The sequence below is a fragment of the Callithrix jacchus genome, chromosome 1 (genome assembly GCF_049354715.1).
Source record: "Callithrix jacchus isolate 240 chromosome 1, calJac240_pri, whole genome shotgun sequence".
Classification (NCBI taxonomy): domain Eukaryota; kingdom Metazoa; phylum Chordata; class Mammalia; order Primates; family Cebidae; genus Callithrix; species Callithrix jacchus.
Genome location: NC_133502.1, coordinates 68,330,750 through 68,356,928, shown reverse-complemented (window position 1 = coordinate 68,356,928; position 26,179 = coordinate 68,330,750). Strand labels below are relative to the sequence as shown.

Sequence of the window (26,179 nt, the reverse complement as noted above, 5' to 3'; positions counted from 1 at the left end):
TTTTCCCATCCTGGAATGCACTCTTCATCTGGCTAACACCAACTCAGTCCTCAGGTCTTAAGTGCCATTTCTTTAAGAAAGCTAAAAGGATCCATGTCATGGAGGAAAAGCTTGGGTGGCAGTGGTTATTTTTAAGGTGGAAGAAAGAGGCCGGCAAGATGGCCAAATAGGAAGAGCTCCGATCTGCAGCTGCCAGGAAGATCAATGCAGAAGGTCAGTGATTTCTGCATTTCCAACTGAGGTACCCACCTCATCTCACTGGGACTGGTTAGACAGTAGTGCAGCACATGGAGAGCGACCAAAGCAGGGTAGGGTGCTGCCTCACCTGGCAAGTGCAAAGGGTTGGGGAACTCCTTCCCCCAGCAAAGGGAAGCCATGAGGGGCTGTGCCATGAGGGACAGTGCATTCCAGCCCAGATACTATGCTTTTCTCACACTTTCTGCAACCCACAGACCAGGAGATTATCTTGGGTGAATACATCACACGGGCCCTAGGTTTCAAGCACAAAACTGGGTGCCCATTTGGGCAGTCACCAAGCTAGCTGCAGAAGTTTATTTTTCATACTCCAGTGGCACCTGGAACGACAGAAAGACAGAATCATTCACTTCCCTACAAAGGGAGATGAAGCCAAGAAGCCAAGTGGTCTAGTTCAGCAGACTACACACCCACAGAGCCCAGCAAGCTAAGATTTACTGGCTTGAAATTCTCACTGCCAGCACAGTAGTCTGAAGGCAACCTGGGATAATCGAGCTTGGTGGAGGGAGGGGCATCTGCCATTACTGAGGCTTGAGTAATGTCACCAGGAAGCTCAAACTGGGCAGAGCTAAATGCAGTAAAGCAAAGCTGCTGTACCCAGACTGCCTCTCTAGATTCCTCCTCTCTGGGCAGGGCATCTCTAAAAGAAAGGCAGCAGCTTCAGTCGGGGGCTTATAGATCAAACTCCCATCTCCCTAGGACAGAGCACCTGTGGGAAGGGGCTGCTGTGGGTGCAGGTTCAGCAGACTTGAAGGTTCCTGCCTGACAGCTCTGAAGAGAGAAGCAGATCTCCCAGCACAGCAATCAGGCTCTGCTAAAGGACAGATTGCCTCCTCAAGTGGGTCCCTGACCCCCATGCCTCCTTACTGAAAGACACATCCCAGCAGGGGTTGACAGACACCTCATACAGAAAAGCTGTGACTGGCATTTGGTAGGTGTCCCTGTGGGACAAATCTTCCAAAGGAAGGAACAGGCAGCAATCTTTGCTGTTCTGCAGCCTTTGCTGGTGACATCCAGGCAAACAGGGTCTAGAGTGGACCTCCAGCAAACTCCAGGAGACCTGCAGCAGAGGAGCCTGACAGACAGAAAACTAGCAGAATGGAATAACATCAACATCAACGAAAAGTATATCCACCAGGGAAAATGGGGCACATATACACCATGGAATATTATGCAGCTATAAAAGCGATGAGTTTGTGTCCTTTGTAGGGGCACAGATGAACCTGGAAACCATCATTCTCAGAAAACTGACACAAGAACAGAAAATCAAACACTACATGTTCTCATTCATAGGCAGGTGTTGAACAATGAGAATACATGGACACAGGGAGGGAAGCATCACACACTGAGGTGTGTGGGGGGGACGAAGGGAGAAACAGTGGGGCGCAGGAAATTGGGGAAGGATAACATGGGGAGAAATGCCAGATATAGATGATGGGAAGGGAAGCAGCAAACCCCATTGCTATGTATGTACCTATGCAACAATCCTACATGTTCTTTATATGTACCCCAGAACCTAAAATGCAGTAAAATTTATATATATATAGAGAGAGAGAGAGAAAGAGAGAGAGAGAGAAAGAATGTCCACACAAAAACTCCATCCAAAGGTCACCAACATCAAAGACTAAAGTTAGATAAATCCACAAAGATGAGGGAAAAACCGGTGCAAAAAGGCTAAAAATTCCAAAAACCAGAACACCTCTTCTCCTCCAAAGGCTCACAACTCTACACCAGCAAGGGAACAAAACTGCATAAAGAATGAGTTTAATGAATTGAAAGGAGGCTTCAGAAGGTGGGTAATAACAAACAACTCTGAGTTAAAGGGGCATGTTCTAATGCCAATGTAAGGAAGGTAAGAACCTTGAAAAAAGGTTAGAGGAACTGCTAACTAGAATAACCAGTTTAGAGAAGAATAAATGACCTCAGGCAGCTGAAAAACACGGCATGAGAACTTCATGAAAAAACACAATAGTTGAATTGATCAAGCAGAAGAAAGGATATCAGAGATTGAAGATCAACTCAATGAAATAAAGTCTGAAGACAAGACTAGAGAAAAAAGAAGTAAAAGGAATGAACAAAGTCTCCAAGAAATATGGTACTATGTGAATGGACCAAAGCTACGTTTGATATGTGTACCTGAAAGTGATAAGGAGAATGGAACCAAGTTGGAAAACACTCTTCAGGATGTTATCCAAGAGAACTTCCCCAACGTAGCAAGGCAGGCTGACAATCCAATTCAGGAAATACAGAGAACATCAAAGATACTCCTCAAGAAAAGCAACCCAAGACACAAAATTATCAGGTTCACCAAGATTGAAATGAAGGAAAAAATGTTAAGGGCAGCCAGAGAGAAACATTGGGTTACCCTAAAGGGAAGCCCATCAGACTAACAGTGGATTTCTCAGCAGAAACCCTACAAGCCAGAAGAGAGTGGGGGCCAACATTCAACATTCTTAAAAGAATTTTCAACCCAGAATTTCATATCCAGCCAAACTAAGCTTCATAAATGAAGGAGAAATAAAATCCTTTACAAATAAGCAAATGCTGAGAAATTTTACCACCACCAGGCCTGCCTTACAAGAGCTCCTGAAGGAAGCACTAAATATGGACAGGAAAACCTAGTATCAGCCACTTCAAAAACATACCAAATTGTAAAGACCACCAACATTATGAAGATGCTGCATCAACTAATGGGTCAAACAGGTAGCTTCATAATGACAAGATCAAATTCACAAATAAAAACATTAACCCTAAATGTAAACAAGCTAAATACCCCAATTAAAAGACAGACTGGCAAAATGGATAGAGTCAAGACCCATCAATGTGCTGTATTCAGGAGATCTATTTCACATGCAAAGACACATATAGGCTCAAAATAAAGGGATGGAGGAAGATTTACCAAGCAAATGGAAAGGAAAAAAAAGCAAGTGCTGCAATCCTATTCTGATAAAACAGACTTTAAACCAACAGAGATGAAAAAAGACAAAGAAGGGTACTGCATAATGGTAAAGGGATCAGTGTAACAAGAATAGCTAACTACCCTAAATACAGATGTACCCAATACAGTAGGACCCAGATTCATAAAGCAAGTTCTTAGAGACCTACAAAGAGACTCAGACTCCCATACAATAATAACAGGAGACTTTAACACCCCACTGTCAGTATTAGATCAATGAGACAGAAGATTAGAAAGGATATTCAGAACTTGAACTCAGCTCTGTACCAAGCAAACCTGATAGACATCTAGAGAACACTCCACCCCAAATCGATGGAATATACGTTCTTCTCAGCACCACATCACACTTATTCTAAAACTGACCACATAACTGGAAATAAAATACTTACAAATGCAAATGAATGGAAGTCATAACAGTCTCTCAGACCACAATGCAATCAAATGAGAAATCAGCATTAAGAAACTCACTCCAAACCACGTAACTAAATGGAAACTGAACGACCTGCTCCTGAATCACTACTAGGTAAATAATGAAATTAAAGCACAAATAAATAAGTTATTTGAGACCAATGAGAAGAAAGATCTCTAAGACACAGCTGAAGCAGTGTTTAAAGGAAAATTGACAGCACTAAATGCCCACAGGAGAAAGCAGGAAAGATCTAAAATCAACACCCTAACTTCACAATTAAAAGAAAGAGAGAAGCAAGTGCAAACAAATTCAAAAGCTAGCAGAAAACAAGAAGTAACTAAGACCAGAGCAGAGCTGAAGGAGAGAGAGACACAAAAAAACCCTTCAAAAAAATAATTGAAACCAGGAGCTGATTTTTTAAAAAGGTTAACAAAATAGACTGCTAGCCAGACTAAAAGAGAAACAAATCAACAAAAAATGATAAATGGGATATTACCACTGATCCCTCAGAAATACAAACCACCATCAGAATACTATTAACACTTCTATGCAAATAAACTAGAAAACCTATAAGAAATGGATAAATTCCTGAACACATACACACTCCCAAGAGTGAACCAGGAAGTCAAATCCCTGAATAGATCAATACCAAGTTCTGAAATTGAGGCAGTAATTAATAGACTATGAACCAAAAAAAAAAAAAAAAAAAAAGCCCAGGACCAGACAAATTCACAGCCAAATTCTGCCAGAGGTATAAAGAAGAGTTGGTACCATTTCTTCTGAAACTGTTCCAAACAGTAGAAGAGAAATTCCTCCCCATCATCATGATACCAAAACCTGGCAGACACACAACAAAAAAAAGAAAACTTCAAGCCAATATCCCTGATGAACATTGATGCAAAAATCCTCAATAAAATACTGCCAAACCAAATCAAACAGGGCATCGAAAAACTTACCCATTATGATCAAGTTGGCTTCATCCCTGGAATGCAAGACTGGTTCAACATATGCAAATCGATAAATGTAATCTATCACATAAACAGAACCAATGACAAAAAACACATGATTATCTCAATAGATGCAGAAAAGGCCTTTGATAAAATTCAACATCCCTTCATACTAAAAACTCTCAATCAACTAGGTACTGATGGAATATCTCAAAATAGTAAGCTATTTATGACAAACCCACAGCCAATATCATATTGAATGGGAAAAGCTTCCTTCTGAAAACCTGCACAAGACAAAAATATCCTTCTCTCACCACTCCTATTCAATATAGTATTCAAAGTTCTGGCCAGAGTAATCAGGCAAGAGAAAGAAATAGAGGGTGTTCAAATAGAAAGAGAAGAAGTCAAATTGTCTCTGTTTGCAGATGACATGAGTGTCTATTTAGAAAACCCCATCGTCTCAGCCCCAAATCTCCTTAAGCTGATAAGCAACTTCAGCAAAGTCTCAGGATACAAAATCAATGTGCAAAAATCACAACTATTCATATACACTAGTAACAGACAAAGCCAAATCATGAGTGAACTCCCATTCACAATTACTACAAAGAGAAGTAAGTACCTAGGAATGCAACTTACAAGAGATGAAAAGGACCTCTTCAAGGAGAGCTACAAAACCACTGCTCAACGAAATAAGAGAAGACACAAACAAATGAGAAAAGCATTCCATGCACATGGATACGAAGAATCCCTATCATGAAAATGGCCACACTGCCCATAGTAATTTATAAATTCAGTGCTATGGCCATTAAGCTACAATTGACTTTCTTTACAGAATTAGGCAAAAACTTCTTTAAATTTCATATGGAACCAAACAAGAGCCTGTATAGGGTAAGACAATCTTAATCAAAAAGAACAAATCTTGAAGCATCACATGCCTCACTTCAAACTATACCACAAGGCTACAGTAATCAAAACAGCATGGTGCTGATACCAAAACAGAGATATAGACCAATGGAACAGAACAGAGACCTCAGACATAACACCAAACATCTACAACCATCTGATCTTTGACAAACCTGACAAAAACAAGAAATGGGGAAAGGATTCCCTATTTAATCAAAGGTGTTGGGAAAACTGGCTAGCCATATGCAGAAAACTGAAACTGGACCCCTTCCTTACACCTTATACAAAAATTAACTTCAGATGGATTAAAGACTTATTAAACCTAATTCCTAAAACCATAAACCACACCCCCACAAACAAAAAAAAAAACTATGCAATACCATTCAGGACGTGGGCATGGGCAGAGGCTTCATGAATAAAACATCAAAAGCAGGGGAAGCAAAACCCAAACTTGACAAATAGGATCTAATTAAACTAAAGAGCTTCTGCACAGCAAAAGAAACTATCATCAGAGTGAACAGGCAACCTGCAGAATGGGAGAAAATTTTTTCAATCTATGCATCTGACAAAGGGCTAATATCCAGATTTTGCAAGGAACTTAAATTTACAAGGAAAAAGCAAACAACCCCACAAAAAAGTGGGCAAAGGATATAATCACATACTTCTCAAAAGATGATATTTATTCAGCCAACAAAAATGATAAAAAGTTCATCACTGGTCATTAGTGAAATGCAAATTAAAACCACACTGAGATACCATCTCATGTCAGTTAGAATGGCAATCATTAAAAAATCAAGAAACAGATGCTGGAGAGGATGTGGAGAAATAGGAATGCTTTTACACTGTTGGTGGGAGTGTAAATTAGTTCAACCATTGTAAAGATATTGTGGCAATTCCTCAAGGATCTAGAACCAGAAATACCATTTGACTCAGCAATCCCATTACTGGGTATATACCCAAAGGATTATAAATCATTCTACTATAAAGATACATGCACACATGTTTATTGCAGCACTACTCACAATAGCATGACTTAGGACCAACCCAAATGCCCATCAATGATAGACTGGTTAAAGAAAATGTGGCACGTATACACCATGGAATACTATGCAGCCATAAAAAAGGATGAGTCATGTCTTTTGCAGGCATGTGGATGAAGCTGGAAACCATCATTCTCAGCAAACGCAGGAACAGAAAACCAAACACCACGTGTTCTCACTCATAAGTGTGAGTGGAACAATGAGAACACATGGACACAGGGAGGGGAACATCACATACCAGGGCCTGTCAGGGGATGGGGTACCAGAGGATGGATAGCCTTAAGAGAAATACCTAATGTAGGTGACAGGTTGATATGTGCAGCAAACCACCGTGACACACTTATACCTATGTAACAAACCTGCACCTTCTGCACATGTATCCTATAACACAGTATAACTTAAAAAGAAGAAAAAAGATGGAAGAAATGAACTGAAGTATCCAGTGATGGGAAGGAGTCAATGGAAAGGGAAAGATCAATGCTGTGGAAGAGAAAGGATGATTAATGGAGATGGTGAGCTCCAGGCATTGCTTGCCCATCTCAGATTTGAAAGAGAAAAAATAAAAGACAGGTAGAATCTGATACCTCCTGCATTCAATGCAAACCTACCCCATTCAGCTAAGGCTGACCTATAAGAACTATATCGATGAGCTCTGAAGCTCTGGTTTTCCTTGGGATCAGCCATGGTGAAATCCTGGCAAGAAATAGGTAGGAAAGAAGAGCAAGAAGTAGGAATATATATTTGGTCCCCCCGCCCCAGGTTTCTCCCTATGGGGTCACCTCTGGTTGGCCACTTTCATCATTGTGCCATGGTCATACTCCTCTTAAAGTGGCCCTCTTCACACTGGCTCCTCTGAGATTCCAGGAGCTATTCTCCCTTCCCCCATTGCAGTCCCCTGTTACCAGTACTGGGCGATCCACTATCACCTGGGGTACCCTACATCCACCCATGACTTTGAAAATAGGTTATTTAACCATACTCAAATTACCCCAGTTTATGTATGTCATTTATTTCTTGCTGGGCCCATCAGATATGAGAATGCTGATAAGTAAATGAAAAGAGCAAGAAAATGTGAAGCAGGCAACAAACTCAACATCTGATCCTATTCCAGTTAATAAGTCACTAGAACAATATTACCATTAAATCAAGGAACAAAATGAAAGCACTGTGGGATTGTCATCTATATAAATAGAGAGAATGCCTCTCCAATTAAACAATGAAATCAAGGTTTTCTTTTTCCACTTGGAAGCTCTGACCTAACAGAGTTCATGGGAGATCACAGAAAACAAATCAGATGAGTCATTTTATTCCTTTTCAGTTACCAACACACGGCAAACTCAGAACACCACCGTTGCCATACATATCATGGTGGCCTCTGAAAACTAGAATACTTTAATTCTTTTTAATGTAAGCTGCACAGAGTGAAAAAAAAAAAAACAAAAAGAAAACTAAATACACCCCTGAATCAGGGCAAATCTACTCTGCCCAAGATCCACTGGGTATGTGTCAACTCTTGAAATAACAGTGGCTCCTGAAGAAGGAATAGCAAAAGTAAAAATGAGAATTCTGGTTCTAGTTAATTTTCCATCTTTTAAATCCCTCCTATTTTAAAAACCTATTTTTAAGGCTTTTAAAATTATTACTACTATTATAATTGTGCTTTTACTACTGAAGAGAAATGCTAGGATTATTTATACTGCTAGCGGAACATTGCTCTGTGTGAGACAGGGTCCTGAGAGGTTCTGTAAATCAAATCATGTCATCCTCATGTCTATCCTCTGAGGAAAACACTTGTTGCTCCTATTTCCAGATGAGGAAAGAAAAGTACAGAGCGGTGACACATGTTGCCAAAGCCACACTGTCTTTGTTATGAAGACACCCAGCAGGGTAGCAGGGTCATCAGGGGACAATTTATAACTGGAATACTTGAGAAATGAGCTTTTGTTTTTTTCTTCGTTTCTTTTCTTTTTAACTGCTAAGGAATGATCTCTAATTTGTGGAAGTTTGAATCTGTTTTGACCTCAAGGTTCTCTGGGAAGTAACACAGAGCCTTGTTTTTTTGTTTGTTTGGGTTTTTTTTCTGCTATATTAACCCCAAATATAAAAAGATTACCTAATTACATTCATTGTCATGAAGCTTCTTCCTGTAACTTGTCCAGTTGGCATCATCAGATGTGATTCTAGAAAAGCACAATTATACCGAGAATCGCCCCCCAAAAAAGTATATTTAACCACTTCATACCTGCTAATAGCTATATTTTTTAAAACAGAAAATAATGTTGGTAAGGATATGTAGAAATGGGAACCCTTGTGCAGTACTGGTAGGAAATGCACAGTAATGCATTTCCTGGTAGGAAATGGGCACAGCTGCTGTGGAAAAGTACAAAATTTCTACAAAATGATCAACATATTACTATATGATCCAGCAATTTCACTTCTGGGTATATGCCCATAAAGAATTGGAAGCAAGGACTGAAACAGATACCTGTACAAAAATGTTCACAGCAGCATTATTCACAGCAGCCAAAAGGACAATTCAAGTATCCATCAATGGATAAACAAAATGTGGACAGTGGAACAGTATTCAGCCTTAAAATGGAAGGCAGTTAACACATGCTACAACGGATGAGCTTTTCCTTCATTATGCTGAAAGAAATAAGCCACACACAAAAAGACAAATACTATTCTACTTTTATGAGGAGTCTAGAATAGGCAAATTTATAGAAACAGAAAGTAGAATGGTGGCTACCAGGGAGTAGGGGAAAGTGAGAGCAGAAAACTATTATTTAAAGGGTACAGAGTTTCAGATTGGGAGAAAGAATTTTGCAAATGGATAATGGTGATGATTGTACAACATTGTGAATGTACTTAATGCCCACTGACTTGTACTCCTAAAAATGATTAAAATGATAAATTGTACCTTATGTATATTTCACCACAGTAAAAAATAAATGGCACAAGTGGATTTCATTTCACCTCTGACCTTTTCTTAGTAACTGAGCAAACCACAAAATTTCTGAAACTCAGTATTATGATTTGTAAATTAATGAGATTTCTGGATTTATCAGAAATCACAAAATAGTTGTCCATAGAGGAGGTGGATTCAACAAAGTCTGTGCTTTTCAAAATATCCAACTTAGAACCTTTAAAAAGATTTTAGCCAAAAATCCAAATTTGCAGCTTTTATTTTTTTAAAAATCCAAATAGGAAAACACATTTTGTTTTATGGAATAAAGTCTGGCCCATTCTTTTAGGGAAAAAAAGTTTTAATAATTAAAAATAGCAGTTTCTACATATGGATGTAAAGAACTATGAAGAATTTTTCTATCGTTACATGCAAAAAAAAAAAAAAAAGCTAGGTAAACTTCAAGTTCATAAATCTTTTTGAAACCTTCAGAGCTGAGGTGACAGATAATCGATTTCAAAATACAAAAAGATGTCTGCTGAGAAGCATAAGACATAGGCACTTGCTTACCTGAGGTATAGACACAACTGGACACCAGCTGGAAAAATTCAGCTGGAATAGTTAATGTTTCCATGGAGCAAGGGTATGAACCAGCAAGAGAGACTAAAGACATAAGTCTTATATACATACATACACAAGAGAAATTTATTGCTCTCAGTATGAGACTAGTAAGTCCATGATCAAGGCACTGGCAGACTTGGCTCAGGGATGGTGCTTTCTTGCTGTGCCCTCACATAGTGGGAGAGCCAACAAGCTCCACAAGGCCTCTTGTGTAAGGGCACTAATTCCATCATGAGGACCCCACCTTTGTGACCTAATCACCTCCTAAAGACCCAACCTCTTCATATTGTTAATTTGGGAATTAGGTTTCGACACACGAATTTTGGAGGAACACATTCAGATTACAGCACTCTAAGGCAAATTCCTAAAACTTTTCTAACTTTTGTGGTTTCAACTGATGTTTGGCACCTGTTGGTGTCAGGTAGAACCTGAAATCAATGTGTCATATAGATATGTTTTTATTTTAATGATATTGGTGGAAAGGCCCTGTGCATCAATAAGAAAAACATCACATTTTTAAGACATCTTGAGATCTAATTTACATATATTAAAATATATACCTTTTGAATGTATATTTTGATAAGTTAACAATTACCTGCACTTGAGTAACCTCCTTAATCAAGATATGGAATATTTCCATCACCCCAGATGTTCCCTCCTGTTCCTCTCTGGGTGTCCTCCTGCTCCCTGTGTCCCTGCTCCAGAGGCAGCCATCATTACTGAAGGGTTACTTCATAGATCTTTTAGGTTGTAGGTACAGAGCTTTTGTGGAGGTTGGAAATTAAATCTCTGCTTCAACACGAATATGCCAAATATGGTGATGCATTTGCAGAACAATGAGCATTGACTTGTTCTGACCCCTTTCTTGATATAGTGGGAATAACTTCTGTGCCCTTGAGGGGATTTTCTATTTCCCTATGGTCTGCTTAGAGGAAATAGAGATGATGGTATTGAAGTGTTCTCCTTTATACTAGCACTGTAATCAAGAAGGAATTTATCAGAGTAGGAGAGTGATCTATTTTTATAGCATGAAAAAAATATGAAAGTCAGAAATGTTTTTTTTTAATTTTAAAAAATGTTAAGATAATTTCAAGAAAGTAAGGAGGATATGCCTCGCCCAGAGCAATTTATGTCTCATCTTCTAATTAGACAGCTGTCAGCACTCTTTGCAATTCTGATTCATCAGGGTTGTCCCCTCTTGCTAGAAGAAGTATTGAGGGAAGAGATTGTGCAAGTAAATATGGAATTGGCACTTTCACTTATGTATCTGTGTTACTAAGTTATGTAATGACAGGCAGGAATGTAATTTAAAGGGAGAAATTGGCAATTAGTTAACTCTCCCTTTGATTTACACAGGGCCAGAAGTGGGTTTGATTGAGCTCCTTGAAATAATTACCATGTATGGGAAAAGGACTCCAAAATCAGTCCCCCGCCAGTGACACATGGCTTCTAACCTTGCACATCCATTACCATTTCCAATGACTGACCTCTGGCATCAGCTTGTTCTTGTTCCCTTACATAGTCATTAAAAAGTAAAGACTGAAAACCCTTCACCTCCCCGCAAGGCAGAGCAGGAGAAAGAAACTCAGACATCATCAGAACCAACTGTCCAGGGTTGATTATGTCCTCAGGGAAAGCCATCACTTCTAATCAGTTCTGAAAGGAATGGCTGTTTCCCTTTCCCAGGGAAAACAAAATCATTCCTCTGTGCAGTTCTAAGAGATCCACTTAAGATTTCGGGGGGTTATAAAAGGAATTGACTCACAGGGAAAGACAGAGAAATGAAACCTTTGCAATAGACAGATCATTTGAAAGAAATGTTACTTTTTAGAAAGATGACATTGTGACCTGAACTCAAGACAGTATTTTAAAAGCAGGTATGGCCCATCAGTCAGAAATCCTGTGATCAAGTGCAACTCTCCACTTACTAGCTATGTGCCCCTGGGTAAGTCACTCGAGCGTTCCAGGCCTCCAATTTCTCCTGTGTTGATGAGGTTAGTGTTAATACCACCCACTGAGTGTATGAGATGGTTAAAATAAGAAAGAATTTAAAATATATTTGATTTTTGCTATTTTGATAAACTACTGAACACAGACATGAATTATTACCTTACCAAAATTAAAATTGATTAAAAGAAATAGACGAAGCAAGTAGGCAAATTGATAGACTGCAGAGAAGAGGGAGAGGGAGAGAGATGAACCTGAATTTGGTGATCAGGGAGGAAAGTGGCATATGAACAGACACCGGAAGGACAAGAAAGAGCCAGCCATGATTTAAAAAAAAAAACTAGGTAAAAAAAAATTCTAGGCAGAATGTACCAAAGTCCTGTGGTAGATAAAACGAGTTGAACAGAATGAAGCCAGACCGGTGACACTAGAACGTAGTAACTGAGCGGAATTGTAACACAAAATGGTGATGGACAAAGGTTCTGGAATTGTCTCTTCTCTCTTTCCCTTAAATTCTGATATAGAAAATTTTGATGTGACACATTTGAGGAGAACAATGGCAGACAGCTCACAACAGTAACAAAAATTGTCCAGAGGCTTAAATTCCAAAACTTGGCTTGTCCATACTCATCAAAATTCCCAATTTCCATGTAAGCCTGCAACATTCTAACATTCTTCCACTGAAAAAATGCAGGAAGATAAGAAATTAAGAGTATTTTATGATGACCAGTGGGGGCCATTATGTTATCCAGATCACTTGCTCTGACCTCCCCAAAAGACCCACCTCCAGTATAGAAGAGTGGACCCCTGAGATTACTTAGAGTCAAAATTTAAGCAATATTGCACAGCCCAGTGAAGTGCAACAGGGTCAGGTGCCACTCTGACTTTTCCTTTCTAGCCATCCTCTGCTGCATCATAACCAACAAGCCGCTGATCCATACAGCTGGAAATGTTCATTCATTGCTTTTAGGCACCCTCATCAGGAAATGGTTAAAAAATAATGGCTGCTCAATTTGTGCATTTGAGGCATCAATTCAGAATTTCTCATCTTTACTCTCTACAGCCCCATTCTGTATGGTTCTACCCAAACCTTTGCTGCGAAAACCAGATAGATTCTAATAATATCTAAAACTATTCTCTGGCTCTAAGCTCTCTCCCACATAGCACTCTTTGCTATCTCCTAGGTAGCTTGGTAAGCTTATACCACTAGCCTCTCAAATCTGAGATATCCGAAACAGAAATGATCACCTTTCCCCAAGCCAGCTCTTCCCCATTAGAGGTACCACCATCCACCAAACTACTCCAGCAAGGAAGTTGGGGCTCACATTTCACTTTTTCCTCTTCCACATTCCATTCTCAATCCCCATAGCTTCTACTACCTCAGTGTCTCTCCTACTCCCACCCACCCTATTAGGACAGGCCCTTATTTTTTGCCTGGGTCTCCTGACTTTCTCTGTGGCCTGCCCAAATCTCTCCTCCACAGAGATATCACAGTGGTCTTCGTCAAAGGCAAACGGTCATGTCAGTTTTCTGCTTAAAATTATTCAGTGGTATCTACTAGCAGCATGTGTTTCAAAACAGTGCCCTCACTTAGGACATCAGATCCTCCATGATCTGACTTTTTCCTGCCTCGCTGGTTTTGTTTGCTTCGGTCTCTCACATGCACCTTTCACTGCAGCCCAGGTCAGCCATTTGAACTTCCGCACATGCACATCTTGCAGTTGATTGTTCCCTCATTTTTCCAGTTCTTCACACTTGTTTTCATCCTTCAGAACTCAGCTCAAGCTGTTTCCTCCTTTTATTTCATTTAGCTATGCTTTCTCCATGCCCCAAAAGCACCGTATGCCAATTTGTACCTAGCACTCGCCATACTAGGCTACACTTACTGGTTTGCTTGTTTGTCTCACTAAATTGAGAACGAACACTTCAGAAGAGAGAGCATCTCCTTTTTCTGTTTCCCTGATGCCTAGCACCATGCACTGCAGAAATATATAAGCAGAATATTTAGCCAGTAGGATATTAACTTTAAGCCACAATATAAATGATCCAAAACTATAAAATGTACAGAGAAGAATGAAATTTGGTTTTGTCTGAGCATTTTTCATACGCATATGTATTTGATTTCAAAAAAATTGTTCATACCATTCAATCAAGTAAAACTATAGGTAAAGATATATTTAAAGCATGAGTCTTCTTTTCTACACTTGTAATGATTTTCCGAATAAAATATACTCCCGCTCCACCACAGATGACAACAAAGCTGTTCTGACACTGATAAATAAAAGGAAAACCATTTCTCCTAACTGAAATGTTCAAATCCCAAAAGCTCTAAAACCAGAAGTTTTTCAGAAACTCATTTGACAGCAAAACCTGACCTAACCTGATCTGAACCAAATTGATGACAAAACCTGACCTAAGGGCCATATAAAGTCTATTTGTCACACCATCAGGGCTACTTTTTTCAATAATCCTTCTGCAGTTTCATTCCAAAATCTGGTTAGTAGCCAAAATAAGAAAAAAGGACTACTTTGTGATTTGCCCTCAACTGTCTGGTTCTATGTTCTCACAATACTCTAAGACTTCTTGATTTATATTCTTTCATTCTATACCTACCCCTACTCAGAATTGGGTTTTTATGTGTATACAGGAATGGTGCATAAACTGTTTTTTTAGACTTACTGAGGTATCACTGACAAATATATGTAAGGTGTGCAACTTGACCATTTGATATATGTGTATGCTGTACCACAGCCACCACAATTAAGCAAACACAGCCATCACGTCACATAGTTACCATTTTGTCTCTCGCATGTGGGGCAAGAAGGGTCTACTGTCTCGGCAAACTCCAAGTATACAATCCGGTACTGTTTACTGCAGTCACCATGGCTATACATTAGAGCTCCAGAATGTTTTCATCCTGCATAAATGAAACTTTGAATCCTTTGCCCAAAACCTTCCCGTGTCTGCTTCCTCCAGCCCCTGACAAACACTATCCAACTCTCGGCTGTTGAGTGTTTTAGATCCCCCATGTGAGATCATGCAGTATTTATCTTTCTGTATCTGGCTTATTTCACTTACTATAATGTCCTCCAGATTCAGCCACATTTGTTGCAATCTTCTCTTTCCTCTCGCCCTCCACCCTCATTGCTCCCTCTCGGTGTCCCTGTGTATTCAGTGTTTAGCTCCCACTTGTAAGTGAGAACATGCAGTATTTGGTTTTCTGTTCCTACATTAGTTTGTTTAGGATAATGGCCTCCAGCTGCATCAGATATCCAGTAATGGGACTTCTGGGTCAAACCGTAGTTCTAAGCTCTTTGAGAAATCTTCAAATTGCTTTCTACAGTGGCATCTTTCATCTTTTCATAATAGCCATCCCAACAGGTGTAAGGTGCAATCTCATTGTGAGTTTGACTTGCATGGTCAGAATTTTGAGTCTGACTCCAAAACACTCTAAAGACTTTCTTTACACAGCTAAATTCTATTTAAAACATTGCTAAAATAAACCCTGAAAAATGAAATTACTTCTAGTGCTTTTGTGTATTGAGATCACTTCAGGCATCTTTCACAACAAAACAGTTTCCTCAATCGTCCTACCCTTTTACTTTAAAAGAACATCTTTAAGTTTCTCTCCCTTAATGTCTCATTTGAAAACATTTTTGAGGTCTAAACTAAATTCCTATGCAGGAACTCCAACTGTCTATCAGGGAAAATTCCAAATAGCTTTAAAATTAAAACAAACAAAACCATAAAGCAATAAAAGAAAGATTTTTCTTATAACTCTAGCATGTATACCTCATGAAATTTACAAATACTTTTAAATAATAAATTTGATCACAGAAGTCAAACATTTCTTTAAAGCACAAACCACCCTAAGGAAAGTTAAAAGACAAGAAAACAAACTTGGGGAAAATGTGCATACTAATTTCACTAGTACATAATAAATTCCTGCACCCAATTAAAAAACCTAACAGAAAAATTAAAATAAGATCACATAAAATGCATCACAAATGGCTCTCAAACATACAAAATGTATTTGATCACATTCAAAAAGAGAACTGCAAATTAAAACTATACTGCATTATTTTTCATTATCAGATTGTCAATATTTGAAAATTTGGACAGGTTTTATTGCTAAAGCAGGGGAGAAAACACAAATTCTCATATGTTACTGGTGAGGATGCAAATTCTTTATGCAAAATGCATAAAGAAGCAATTTGGCAATACCTATTGAAATCACACATGCACCTACTATTCGATGCAGCAATTCCACTTCCAGGAATTTATCCTACAATAGCAGATTGTAAAAGTGACATAAGTACATATCTATTCATTGCAGCATTGTTTGTAGGGAGAAGATGTAAAATCACCTAAAGTTCCATTACTATGGGGTTGGCTATCTATTGTACCTTCATTCAGTGAAATACTGCACAAATATTTTTAAAAATAGGGAAGTTCTTTGTGTACTGATATAAAAAGATACTTAAGAAATACTTTTAAATGAAATAGAAAACCAATGGATGCAATTGTATCTGATATAGCTATATATGTAGATACAGATATATTTTAATGTTTCAGTTGCTATTTTCTAAAGCATCTCTTCAAAAGAATCTAACTTTTGAACATCAATGTTTTCTTGAACTAAACTTTTAGAAAGAATAATTATGGTAATATAATAAAAGTGATAGAAATAATATATTCTTCAAATCAACTACTCAAAGAAAGTTCCCTTCATACTGAGGGTTTTCATTTGCTCCTCTGTATTCTGGATCAAACTGGCTCCTCACATTATAAGTTTCCACTGCCTCTTCAGGACTAATTAAGAGTATTTTGACACACTCAGTTTTAGGATAAGCATTCATTCAGAAATATTATTCTAAGCATCAACAATGGAAAGAGTTCTAATTTGAGCATGCCTGTTATTTGACTGATGAGTCCATTCATTTGCTGAAGTAATCCATTTTAGCCATTTTAACTATGGGATTAGAGGCATTTTGCACTGTTATGAGGTTCTCCTACCTTTCTGGCAAATCTATTTTTTGGCTGACCTGTCTTCCTCTTTTACCTGTTTTTCAACTGCTGATATTCCCAAAGATCCTTCTTTTCACCCTTCGTAATGCCCAAGTAATCTTGTTTACTTTGAAACACTCTTTATTGAGTGAGGCTGACTTCTAGTCACTGTATTATATATAAGGCTGACTTCTATGATCCCTCAAGCACATGTTCAAAGGTAAATTATTTCTCCCCAAGATGTCTTTTTCACCTCCTGAATTATAGAATCTCCTTTCCTCTCCACCCCTAATATTCAACCAGTTACTAAGCACTATTGTTGTTACCTCCTAAATATATCTGACCCCTGTAGTCCATCCCACCACCCCCACCTACCTCAGACCCACTTCAATTCTCACACCAATTGCAACGGTGCGCTAACTTGTTTAGTATATCAACAATTCCAATAGTATAATACCTTGTTTTCCTCCTCTATTTAACCTGTCCTCAAATCCACCCTCAGCACAACTAATGGTATTTTATCTTTAAAACCAAAACCTGATCATAATTATTCTTGCCTCAATCCTTTATTAGCTTCCTGTCACCTACACCATGGCTCCAGGAACTGGCTTCTCTTCATGTTTTCATCTAGTCTCTCATCACTCCCTGTAACCTTCCATTCACTTCTGAAATGAACCAAGTTATTTGTTCCTTCCATACTATTAATATCACGCAGGGCATTCCCTTCAATCTGGACAGCCTTCCCCTCCTTTTCCACCATGGCATAGCTCCACTTGCATCACCCACCATTTAGTGAGCTATTACTGTCTCTCAATATTCTTCTCAAATATAACCTCCCCTGTTGAGCATGTACAGCTGTAAGCAGTATCTGCCGAAGGCCAGTCTGTCCCCATTAAACTGCTGGATTGATAAAGTCAAACAAACAGAGGCAGATTACTCATCTCTCATCTCATCCACACACTGAGCACAACATTCAATACACTGTGGTTGAATCATGACCCAGCAATGACATTACTGGGTACAAACCCAAAGGAATATAAATCATTCTACCAAAAAGACACTTGCTCATATGTTCATCACAGCACTATTCACAGTAGCAAAGATATGGACTCAACTTGGGTGCCCATCAATGGTGGATGAAGAAAATGTGGTACATATGTACCATGGAATATTATGCAGCCATATAAAAGAATGAAATCATGTCCATGAATGGAGCTCGAGGCCATCACTCTAAGCAGGTTAACAGAAAAGAAATAGAAAACCAAGTATCATATGTTCTTACTTGTAAATGGGAGCTAAATCTGGGGTGCACATAGACAAAGATGGGAGCAACAGACACTGCAGACTCCAAAAGGAAGAAAGGAGAGTGGGGGCAAGGGCTGAAAAACTTTCTATTCAGTACTATGTTCACTATCTGGGTGATGAGAAGCCCCAACCTCAGCATCATGTTACCCTTGTAACAAACTTGCATATGTACCGCCTAAGTCTAAAATAAAAATTAAATAAAATAAACTGTGGTTGAATTAAATCTAACTGAGTAATATATATGTTTGCTTTTAAAGTTCCAGTTGCATAGTGAGTAGTGGGGGGTGGGGAGTTGGGGAGGGATAACACAGGGAGAAATGCCAGATATGGGGGATAGGGAGGAAGGCAGCAAACCACATTGCCATGTATGTACCCATGCAACAATCCTGCATGTTCTTCACATGTACCCCAAAACCTAAAGCATAGTTATATATATATATATATATATATATATATATATATATATATATATTCCAAAGATTAGAGGTTGGGTATCTTTAAAAGCAAGTAAAAGATTTTATGCTTCAGTGTTAGTCATTAGGAAAAAGAGAAAAAAGAAAGGATTTTAAAGAAATGTGATGACAAACGTTCCAGAAAGAGCTGAAAATGATGTGTCTGAAGTAAGCAGTGGAGATGAGAAGGGAAGACTAGCAAGATTAATAGATACCTCCTAGGAGTCCTAGATGTAATAACCTTTCTTCTTTCACCAAATCAAAGTAGGATATTAGGACAATTGCCTTATCGTTTCACTTTTTCTGGAATCACTAGGAATTCATAGACAGAGAGTCACTTCTAGACTGCATTAACACCCTATAATATGTTAATCCGCCTTCTATTCTATCCCATTTCCAATTCCACGCTTGTCATTACTTGCTTGTAACCCTAATCCAAGCACTCAACTTTTTGGTACTGGGGAAAACAAGCACCTTTGGAGATCAATTTCCGAGTAATCCTTCTCTTTTATTGCACTTTAAAACTATGCTGCAGAGGCCTGGCTACTTACTTAGAAAAGGGTTTCTCCTCTCTTGTCACTAGGACCTTGAATTAGCCTCTCTTTCTTGAACACAGAACTCAGGAAAGGCAGAGTAGCTGGATTCTCACATCACTCCTATTTTCCTTCTCTGGGGACTTTCTTTATCTGAATAGATTTCCCTGAGTGGTTGCTTCCCTTTTCTCATTTTTTTTTCCTGCTGTTTAATTAGTAAACATAGTCCTAGTGTGATTGCCTCTGCAACCCTGTCACCTGCTTCAAGTCAAACTGATTTCTCTTTATCAACTGTTTCGAAGAGTTTAGGTTTTCTTTCTTCTCATCTGCCTCCTCCTCCTGACTCCCTTCTGTTTGCACTCTCACCCATTGGCTCCCTCTTTCCCTGGTTCCTCCCAACTGTTTCTCCCCCTCTCTCTTCACTCCCTTTCTCTCTCTTCACTCCCTCTCTCTCTCTTCACTCCCTTTCACTCCCTTTCTCTCTCTCACTCTCTCTCTTTCTGTCACATGCTCACAGAATTCAGACATCACCATCACTTTTCTTTCCCAAAACTTTACTAATGTTCACAAAGGACACACTGACATTTAAGTTGGCTCCAAACTCTCAAGACAGACGCACTTTCAAACCCAAACATACTTTTGGAAGAAAGATTACTGCCATCAAGAGAAATGCCTAAGACATAAACACCTCTGAGAACTACTTGGTAAGAAAAAAAGTTGAAGTCTAAGTAAGAGAAAACTCTATTTTCTTCTTGGCACACCCAGAATGCATACTGGTCTCTTCTAAAATGCAACGCGTGTGCTGAAGTGATAGAAGCAAAAGATTTAGATTCACAGTGGGATGAGATATCTGGAGCTTAATAAAACGCAGCAGAGCAATTGCAGAGAAATAATAGAGATGCCAGAGGGAGATGGATGTAGAAAGTACTTTAAAAAACAGTTTGGCTCTGCTGTTGTAAATATGAATCCAGTCATGTGCTTGGTCAATATATGCTAGATAGAACTCAATCTAACTCCTTATAATTTTAAAAGATCTTTTTCTTGTCCTAAGAATTCCTAACATAGCATTTCATTATACCATTCTTACCCAAATTATCACCAGATTAGATTCAAAATATATACATTTTTTGTTCATTATATTTTCCTTTGATTTCCAGAATTTAAAGTGTTGATAAAATTTATTTCTGAACTAAATTTATATTATAAATCTCATCTATATTATCTCTATACACATGAGCAAACACAATTTAGCACCAACTAATCCAATTCAAAACTAAGGAGAATTAGACACTATATTCGCCTCCTCTCAGCTTTTGAATCTTAACGTAAATGCTAACTCCTCAAAAGACTTTGCTAGAAAAGATCCTCTAGTTATTCTAGATCACAGTGGCCTATTTATGTCTTCTATGCAGTCATTCGAATGCGTGATTTTTTATTGTATTTGTTATTCTGACTCTTCCAATAAGCTCTTTGAAAGCAGGGATCATGTCTTTCTGTATGCATCACCACTACATATAATTGTACCAAATACATCGTACAGGTTTAATAACATAAATAAGTAAGTATTTTAAATTCTCTGTAACCACACAAACACATATGACATAAAGGGATTTAAGCAAATCTGCTTATACAGGGCTTACCAACAAAAGTTCTTGACATTAACACATCAAATAAGCCAACTCTACCAAAATAAGAGATCAAAATGAAATAAAGCATAGAACTGGCAGGCAGCAAATTAAGACACTTTATCCTTGGTACTCTAAAACAGACAATGGATTTTAAAATTTTGTATTGCTGTATAATATTACCACAAACTTAGCAGCTTAAAATGATACCCATTTATTATCTCAACCATTTCAATGAGTCAGGAGTATGAGAATCCTCTGCTTCCTACCATAAGGTTCCAATCATAGTGTCAGCCAGAGCTGCAGCCTCATCTGAGAACTGACTGGGGAAGGATCCATTTCTGAGCCTATGTGGTAGTGTGCAGCATCAATCTCATATAAGCTGCTGAACTGAGGATTTCAGTTTCCTAATCACATACATCCCCCATCACCCTTGTCATATTCCATTGGTCCTGCCCACTTTCAAAGCAAGGGGACCACAATGGTGGGGTTACCAGAAGGCAGGGGTCAAGGAGGCACCCTGGAGTCTGCCTACCAGATGGAATGGTTATAAGGAGCCTGGTTTATTTAATAATTTTTTCAACTTTTAAGTTCAGGGTACACATGCAGGTTTGTTAAACATGTGTCATGAGGGTTTGTTGTACAGATTATTTCATCACCCAGGTATCAAGCCTAGTACTAATGAGTTGTTTTTCCTGATACTGTCCCTCCTCCCAACCTCAAACCTCCAAAAGGCCCCAGTGTGTCTTTTTCCCCTCTGTGTATCCATACATACCCATGTATCTGTTCTTGTGTTAGTTTCCCAAGGATAATAGCCTCCAGCTCCATCCATGTCCCTGCAAAGGACATTATCTCATTTTTTTATGGCTGCAAAGTATTCCATGGTGTATTTGTACAACATTTTCTTTAACCAGTCTATCGCTGATGGATATTTAGGTTGATTCCATGTTTTACTATTGTGAATAGTGCTGCAATAAACATGCATGTGCATGTGTCTTTATAATAGAATGGTTTCTATTTCTTTTGATATATACACAGAAATGGGACTGCTGGGTTAAATGGTATTTCTGTCTTTAGGTCTTTGAGGAATCACCACACTGCATTCCTCAATGGTTACATTAATTTACACTCCCACCAACAGTTAATAACTAAAATATTTTCTGGTAGTAAAGAGTATGTCCAACCTTACTGGCTTCCCCAGAGTTTCATGAATAAAATATTAAAATAACTCATAAAAGTAGTCTAGGCATTCACATAAAAGAGCATTTAATTGGTCTTTATAGCAGGAGAATAAACCAAAAGAAAGGGAAAATCTCCAGAGTTTTATCAAAAACAGATTAAATAAGTTAGATGATGCAAATAGCATAAACAGCAGCTAAAGATGTTACATACAAGAAGTTAAATGAAAGCTAATGGCATATGTGGGAGAGTGTATCAGAGTCCCATCTTTGCTACAATTCACTGTGATTAGATCATGCTTCCTTGCCCCATTGGCTCTGGGGTTAGTCATGTGAGCTGCTTTAACCAATTGAATGTGTCTAGAGATGACAGTATGCCAGATCTGAGCGATGACTGTGAGAGGTATGATGAGTTTCACTTTGTTCTGTTTGCATTCCTGCCATCTACCATGACAGTAACTCATCCCAGAGAAGATCCCAGAGTGAGAAGACATGCCAAGTTTGGTGAAGCCCTGCATAACACTGGCCAACTCTCAGACTTATAAGTAACGAATATTTGTCATAAGTGACAATTTGAGTTGTTCATGGTATCAGTATGGTATCAATATACCAATATGGTATACAACATGGTATCAGTAAAAATCCAAGTAACAGATCAATAAAATGAGAAGTGACTTAGCATATTCCCTAAAATTATAATGCTTGTTTCAAGATGAAAGTGTTTCTATGCATTTTTATTCCCTTCATTCTCATCCCTAACAACATAGTTTCTTCTTCCTAGAATGTCCTCTTTGGGGTTTGGGGGGTGTTATTAAAAAAACTGCTTCTTTCCCCAAAACATGAGTTTAGGACACAGAAGTTTCAGAGAAATCAGGCAGACAGAGACAAACCAATCCCTTTTATTATCATTACTTTATTATCATTGTTGAAAAGAAAGGCTTATGTGTTACAGTCCAAGAGGCCTACTAAGATGAAGCCCAGAACTAAGCTTCCCACTCAAGCCCAGGGAGACATGGACTGACACAGCCTTTGTTTCTGAGGGTCTCTACTACTAACTTTAAAACATTGAAGAAAAGAGGCGTAGCTGAGCTCCTTTCCCAAAGCCACCAGTCTAATACATGACTCGTGTTCCCATGGTAGGGAAAGAGATCAAGAATGCTACTCTAAGAAAATTTCTGGGAGAAAACAGGAGGCGAAAGTCTTTTGTGTTTTAGAAGCATTAATCTCTCACACTCCAGTATTTTCTCAACATCCTAATTACAGCACTTATTAGAGTTACCCTATAATTTAAATCCCATTAAAAAGTGGACAAAGGACATGAACAGACATTTTCAAAAGAACACATACAAATGACCAATTAACATGAAAAAAATGTTCAACATCACTAATCATCTGAGAAATGTACATTAAAACCACAATGAGCTAGTAACTTACCTCAGTCAGAATGGCTATTATTAAAAAGACAGAAAACAACAGATATAGGTGAGGATGCAGAGAAAAGGCAATGCTTAACATAGTTGGTGGGAATGTAAATGAATACGGACTCTAAGGAAAGCAGTACACAGATTTCTCAAAGAATTAAAAACAGAAACTACCATTTGATCCAGCAGCCCCACTACTGAGTATCCACTCAAAGAAATAAAATCATTTATGATGGTTAATACTGAGTGTCAGCTTGATTGGATTGAAGGATACAAAGTATTGATCCTGGATGTGTTTGTGAAGATGTTGCCGAAGGAGATTAACATTTGAATCAGTGGGCTGGGAAAGGCAGACCCATCCCTAATCTGGGTGGGCACCATCTAATCAGCTGCCAGCACAACTAGAATATAAGCAGGCAGAAAAATGTGAAGAGACCAGCGTAGCCTCCCAGCCTACATCTTTCTCCTGTGCTGGATGCTTCCTGCCCTTGAATGTCAACAATAGAAGTGTGTATAAACGGAATATTGGGTAAAGAAGATGCAGTAGGCTGGGTGTGGTGGCTCATGCCTGTAATCCCAACACTTTGGGAGGCTGAGGCAGGCAGATCACCTGCAGTCAGGAGTTCAAGACCAACCTGGCCAACGTGGTGAAACCCTGTCTCTACTAAAAATACAAAAAAGCAGCCTGATGTGGTGGTGCATGCTTGAAGTCCGAGCTACTGAGGAAGCTGAGGCCCAACACTTGAACCCAGAAGGCAGAGGTTGCAGTGAGCTAAGATCATGCCACTGCACTTCAGCCTGGGCAACAGAGTGAAACTCCATCTCAGAAAAAAAGAAAAAAAAAGAAGATGCAGTATATATACCATGGAATAATATTCAGTCATAAAGCTGAATGAAATCATGTCTTTTACATCAACATGAATGAAACTGGAGGCCATTATCTTAAGTGAAATAATTCAAACAGAAAGCCAAGTACCACACGTTCTCACTTATAAGTGAGAGCTAAATAATGTGTACAGATAGAGAGTAGAATAATAGACACTGGAGACTAGGAAGGGCAGGAGGGGGTTAGGGATGACTAATTAGTGAATGGGCACAGTGTAGACTATTCAGGTGGTGACTGCACCAAAAGCCCAGGTTCTACCACTAAGCAATCTATCCTTGTAACAAAACTGCACTTCTATCCCCTACGTCTGTTCTTTTAAAGAAATCATAAAATAATTTCTCAAAAACACAAAAAAGTTACCTCATATTTAAGCTATTTATGTCTGTACCTGTCCTTGCCACACTGTGACTCTCTGAAAAGCAGTCTACAGTTTATTCAAATTTTAAAATTCCCTGCAGCCCACAGTACCCACAGAAAACAGGAATTTGGGAAATGTGTGCAAACTGATTATCTGTTATTTGCTAAAACTTGTTCTTTGCTCATCAATAAGAAATAACTAGAGACAGGTAACTTAAGTGCTAAATGGAAGGCAAACTGGTAGAGTTTCAGTATAAGCAAAACTTGGAAAATTCTCAGGTTCTCTTAATGAGAGAAGGCCAAATTTCCCATGCCTGGAGACCTGAGACTTTAGGCACATCCCCCACATAAGCACTGGATTTGTGCACAGGTGAGCTCTAATTTCTGGGAGTATCTGTGGAGATTTATCTTTGACGGGCGAGCTCCATGACAGTATAAATATTGCTGATAAAATCATAGCTCAAATATCAAGAAAGATGTAACAGTTTGTATACTTTGCCAAATAAAACAGATATTAATCTCCTGGATAAATTTGAATGTAACGTATCAAAAATGCATTCTTAATTTACTCCTAGATTTTCTACATAAATAGAAATAACAAGACTGCTTTCCAAGAGTCAAACTTTAAACTAATTATACATCCATTTAGAGATGAAAAATCATGCAGTCCCTCACAATAAAAAGGGCATTTCTGATCCAAGAGGAAGCAACTGCAGTAATGAAAATCCCTAAACTTACCGGACAGTGTTTCTTTCCGAGAACTGGCTCCAACTTCATAGAAGAGCTGCTGAGGTCAGAGTGAGCGACCTGTGTGATTCAAAATGTGTATCAAAGTAGGAAATGGACTAGAATTGGGAAGTATTCAGCAAAGAGGTGACTGGAGGCAGGTAGAGCCCCATTCCCCAATCAGGCTAAATAGTGGCTTTCAGCAATCCACTTGACAACTCTGATTGAGATGAGATTGCAGTCTGTAAGGGGTCAAGAAAACTTACACTCTAGCTACCATGATCACAAAAATGCCAAAAAGCAGGGACAAAGAATAGCGAGTTCATAGAAAATAAGAAAATGTAATAGCTCTGTCTCCTCCCAAGCATGATGAAAGGTAAAATGTGGCTGAGAAAAAAAAAAAAAATTGTGTCAGGCCTAGACTCCCAGTCTGAATTGAAAACAATAGCAATGAGATTGTCCCAGACAAAGGCAAGGCATCAGAGGTGCTCTGCAGAGGCTGCTGTTGTGTTTTGTTTAATTCCAGGTAAAAGCTCCGTTTGAACATAATTGTTATAGGATTGGAACTCACTGAATGTTAGAGCTGGGTAGGATCTTGGAGACCACCTAGGATACCTCCTGTTCCTCCCAATCCCAACAGCTCCAGTCAGTTTTACTCACAATGAAGCTGAAATCCAAGAAATGGGCTCTCTGGTTGAGTCGTTCT

At 38.7% G+C, this 26,179-nt stretch overlaps 1 long non-coding RNA gene across 1 annotated transcript in view; it reads right to left on the bottom strand.

The window, feature by feature from the left end:
• Positions 1-25,843, bottom strand: part of LOC144578778 (uncharacterized) — a 28,165-nt gene extending 2,322 nt beyond the window's left edge. Inside the window, exons 1-2 of the long non-coding RNA XR_013525189.1 lie at positions 25,486-25,843; positions 21,681-21,741 (exon numbers count right to left, since the gene is read on the bottom strand). This is a non-coding gene — a long non-coding RNA (uncharacterized LOC144578778). The remainder of the gene's footprint in view (positions 1-21,680; positions 21,742-25,485) is intronic.
• Between the last annotated feature and the right edge of the window lie 336 nt (positions 25,844-26,179).